This window comes from Bidens hawaiensis, unplaced genomic scaffold (assembly GCF_021521415.1).
Source record: "Bidens hawaiensis isolate Kalapana, Puna unplaced genomic scaffold, B.hawaiensis_p1.1 tig00004733_1, whole genome shotgun sequence".
Classification (NCBI taxonomy): Eukaryota; Viridiplantae; Streptophyta; class Magnoliopsida; order Asterales; family Asteraceae; genus Bidens; species Bidens hawaiensis.
Genome location: NW_027491292.1, coordinates 1,322,870 through 1,328,311, shown reverse-complemented (window position 1 = coordinate 1,328,311; position 5,442 = coordinate 1,322,870). Strand labels below are relative to the sequence as shown.

At 34.5% G+C, this 5,442-nt stretch overlaps 1 pseudogene; it reads left to right on the top strand.

Annotated features, from left to right (window-relative positions):
* Positions 1-3,214: 3,214 nt before the first annotated feature.
* LOC143627729 (basic leucine zipper 43 pseudogene) lies at positions 3,215-3,799 on the top strand (annotated as a pseudogene).
* Positions 3,800-5,442: the final 1,643 nt, after the last annotated feature.

Here is a 5,442-nt window from a genome sequence, read left to right as displayed (position 1 = left end):
GGAGGGGGGATATTATCTTTCACCCATGTGCCTACACTTCCTAAAAACTTGCAGCAAGTTAGAGAGGAGAGTACTCTCTAAATGGGTCTTAGTTCTCTACTTCTTCACTTTCTTTTTCCTATAAACATAGGACATCATCTTATCCGTTGTAGCCTTGAGCGCATGAGCCATCTCTAGCAACACATACTGCAGTCTGTTGTACCATGTGAGACAGATGAGTTCTTCATGGAAGAATCAAAATATGTTTTAAGCGACTCTTGTTAAACACGAATCCTCAACCACAACCAACACCAACTATTTGCTCAACTTTGTCCTAGTATATTTTCCAAAAAAACGTTATCGCTATCATTATTTCATTATTTTTTTTAATTAAAATGTGACCCACCTTCGCTAAACTTTGAGCTCAAAAAGCCTATAAATAGTGGTCTTACAAATGTCAAACTTTTTGTCTTTTATTTAGTACGTAGCCGATTATGTGAAAGAAATAATGTAAAACTGTCACCTTACGCAACCTAATACTAGTAAAGTCTTACATGATGAAAGTTTGATCAAACGTTTCAAGTTAAAAGACCAAGATAATAATCTAAAAAGTTTAATGAAACAATACTTGTGTTGAGAATTCTATTAATTTATTTTACCATCAATTCTTTCATTGGTATTTCAAGTACCAGATCGATAATTAACACGAATAAAACGACTAACTCTCGTTTATATTAATAAGAAAATCTAATTCAAAAAACTGATTACAACTCTCAAACTCTAACTCGGTTTGGCTCTTGATGAACCCTAACTTGGTTGCATCAATATGAACCCTAACTCGGTTACATCTCGTGTGTGTCTCTAGATGAACCCTAACTTGGTTGCATATCACACGTGTTCTATAATGCCTAACCATGACTTGGTTTATATAGACTAACCTAACTTGCTAGTCAAGACTTTACCTATTTTAATTACAATACAATTAGGAAACATATTATAATTAGGAAATATAACCAACTATGACCAGCTTGTCAACATTGGTCCCTTAAGTTCACTGACTTGTGACTTGAAGTCTGAAATTACTTCCAACAATCACCTCCTAATTTCTTACTCGAAATAGACAGATCTTTGTCTCCAAACTTGTCTTCTTCACATGTCTGATTCATACCATGATCTTGACCTTCTTGGTTTTCACAACCATCTTGGTCGTCATCATCCCAGTCTTTATCATTTCCGCTTCACACAGTTCTTCCTAAATTAACTCATCCACAACTTGCTTCTCACAAGTTTGATCGGTTTCTTACCAGTCAGCTTCGCGCCTTAACATCTTCACACGGATCACCCGATTTCCCAATTTGATCAATCACAGACCAGTTCATATCGAACCCGCTTTCACAGCAAAGTTGATTGCTTCACACAATCGACTTCTCACCTTGTTTTTTGATTGCTTCACACAATCGGTATTTGCCTCTTATCAATCTTTCACAGATTGACAGTTTTCTTCCTCACTGGTATCACACCGGGTCTCCTGAATCACTCAAGTAAACACCGGTATCATACCGTACCACCCCGAACCACTCAGGTAACTCCATGCTTATTACGGATGACCGAACTTTCAATCAATGGACCCGCTCCAAACGATTCCTTTCCGTGGTTGACTCACACAACCCAAACGATTTTAGCCTTTGCAACCCTACTCGAACAAACCAATCAACTCCGAACAACTTTTCAGAACCGAACCCACTTGTTCACCAAATAAATCAAACCTTGGTTAAAACCTAACTCATTCAACCCGTGCAAAAAAAAAAACTTTGAATCAAACCTACTCGTTCAACCCAAATAATATACGAACTCTGAATAAATAAATAAATAAATAAATAAATAAACCAACTTTGCTTTTCTTTTCTTTGAGCTCCTCGTCAACACATAAGAAAGACAACTCCTATTTTGACTTTAGTCTTACCTTTTTCTTTTTCTTTTTAATACCAGAGCTTACAAAAGAAAAATCACCAAATTCCTTTTTGCCAATCCCTGCTCACCGAACAGCTTCCTCGCAAATCACCAATCCGCAAGCGACTTGCACCTTGAAACCCAAGCAACTGTGAACAACCACAAACTAACACCAGAACGATAAACACCAAACAATTTTGATCCAACTTGACTGGACCTTCTTTATCGATTTCTTGAACTTGGCTCTAATACCAATTCAAGTCCCAGATCGATAATCAACACGAATAAAACGACTACCTCTCGTTTATATTAATCAGAAAATCTAACTCAAAAAGCTGATTACAACTCCAAACCCTAACTCGGTTGCATCCAGATGAACCCTAACTCGGTTGCATCTCGTTCTCGTGTGTGTCTCTAGATGAACCCTAACTTGGTTTCATCTCACACGTGTTCTATAATGTCTAACCATGACTTGGTTTATATAGACTAACCTAATTTGTTAGCCAAGATATTACCTAATTTAATTACAATACAATTACAAAACATATTATAATTAGGGAATATAACCAACTATGACCAGCTTGTCAACATTGGTCCCTCAAGTTCACCGACTTGTGACTTGGAGTGTGAAATTACTTCCAATAGTCTTGAAGGTAAAGATTTGAGATAATACTTGTGTTGAGAATTCTATTAATTTATTTTACAATTAATTCTTTCGTTGGTATTGGAGGTAAAGATTTGAGATGAGACTCCAAGGTCTCAAGTTCAACTCTAATCCCAACTAATTTTTATCGTAGTGGGCCTCAGGTGACGGATTTTTCTCGAAATAGGAGTTGGTGGGATTGGGCCTTGAACTACCTAGCACTATTTGTGATATCCGGCGTATGAGATTATCTTTAGTCATTAGGTTATCCCGGAGATTTGGGTTTTATTCATAGGTCATTCCAAACTAATTAATTCATAAGCAAATTAGGGCCTACTTAGATAAAGTAGCTTTTGTAACACATAGTAACACCCTCCAATAACAAGAAGGATCCACATCATACCCATTATAGCATATAAGTCATCATTCTTGAAAAGCAATTTTATTCAAAATGAAATAACAAATTGACCACTCTTGCTATCGTAAGCCAAAGACATTATACGTGTTATTTGCTTCACATTGGCCCCTTTTCACCTTCTATAAAGCCCTACCTCATCCATTCTATCCGCATTCTCTTAGTATGATCACCCATTTAATGTTACCATCCATAATATCAATTTGTTGCAAACAAATTCAAGAGTGATGGCAGAAAATTACTATTTAGTCCATGAATATGAAGACCCTTCATATAGACCCTTCATATAACATCTCTACAAACTTCACTTCATTCCAAAACAATATGTCATCTTCTATGAATTTCCCAAAAATATACCTTACTATCATCAACCAAGTTTAAATCCTCAAATACCAATGGTTGCTTTCTGTCCACAATCTTCTTCTTTGAGTTACAATAATTCAAGCGCTTCAGACGAAGCGGATGAGAACGTCCCGACGAGCATCAACGATGCAAGGAAGCAAAGGAGGATGATATCGAACCGGGAGTCAGCTCGAAGGTCGCGGATGAGAAAACTGAAGCAGTTAGACGAGCTATGCGCCCATGTTCGGTGGCTCAGGAGCGAGAACCATGGGCTCATGGAGAAGTTGAACTGGTTCTTGGAGACTCATGCAAAGGTTATTCAAGAAAATGATAGGCTTAAGAAAGAAACCATGGAACTAAGGGAGTTGCTTGGTGAAGAACAACTAGCTAGAACTTACACTACTTTGAGAGATCTTGATGATGATAATGAAGAGGTGTGTGTTCATCACAAGGCTCAATCCACTAATTAGCACTCTTCTAATCTGTATCATTGGAGTTGATTACTAAATGGGTGCCTTTATTAACTAACTACGCTCAAATAAATAAAAAGGCCTTTGAGTGATTGCATCATAATTTTGGGTTATTTGTGCGGGACTGAGATTAAGATCTGGTACGTATGACATTGACCTACGGTTTTCAACCAGAGTATTACATTATAAATAATGAAAAACGAAGTAGAATAGTAATAATTGCTCTAGTTTAATCCAAGCTATATAGTAATAATTAATAATTATTATATTTTTATCATAATCACTCTAAATATTTATATGTTTCTCACTTTACTGTTTACTGCTTATGTTTGATCCTAACACATTTTTTATTTTGTTTGGTTGTTTATTTAATATTTTATTTGTTCTATTTGGTGTGAATGCAACTATTAGTGATCGATTGTTTGACGTAACGAAGCATCCATCATGACCTTTTGAACACTATTGAAAGAACCCACCTGGGATGTGGATAAGAGAAGCTATATATATCATAAGAATATTCTTTTTAAATACGAAAATAAAGCTCCATAAAAATGTATTCACTATATATAATGTAGTCATCGAACATTTTGATGATAGATTGAGGACAAATTATTTTAACCAACATAAAGTATAATGAACTTTGATTATTTTGAGATGCCTTTTGGTTTTATGCTTTAATCAATGCAAGATTATATTCTCTCTACACGTCAGATGGAACAAAAGAAGCGAATATAAAAAAGATGCATCTTTAAAAGTATTAGCAAAAAGATATATTTAAGAATTGTAGTTATACTTGTGAAATCTAAATTAATTGTGATAGGGAATTAGATCACACGAGTACACTCTAAATTGTTGGATACTTATGACCGAAGCTCTATATTCAGGTCAAAGAACTACATTTAATTATAGAATCAAATAAAATAAAACAATGTAACAGAAATATTAATCTTGGCCTACTTTTTTTAACGGTCAATTTGAATCACTGACAGGCCACAAACCCATCCAATCATCTTCGTTTCACTCTCAGGAGAAAACGTACGTATAAGTGAGAAAAGTAGAAAACTCCCTTACGCCAACTAAAACCCCTTGTTTTTGTCTCAAATAAAACTTCAATCCAAGACCTCTCCCTTATTTACTATTTATTTGGATAATTGACAAGTTGGTTTACATAATCGGCCAGCATTCCAAGACTTAGTTAAAAACTTAAAATAAATAATAAAAGCTACAAATTTAAATAAATACCAAACAACTTAATATTAAACTTATAGGCTGCACGTTATTATAAATTCAAGAAAAGCGAGCATTATTTCCACATTTATTGTAGGTTTTTTTTTCTCTTGAATCAATGATACCCTCTACTTTTTGAACGAAAAAAGCAAAATAGAAAGTTATAAATAATACGTTCAATCTAGCAGACGTTTAAAGAAAACATAAATGCAAATTATACTAAAAATAGTCCTAGACATAAGGTATACTCATAACCGAAGCATTATGCTTCGTTAAGATAACTTAGATATATTAACAAGAGACTTAAATATAATAAAGAACATAGTCAAAACATTAATTTCAATTCCAATTTAAATAAATAAATATAAAAAAAAATCAATAGCTGAATTTCTTTCAACGTTCTTGCAACAAAGAAA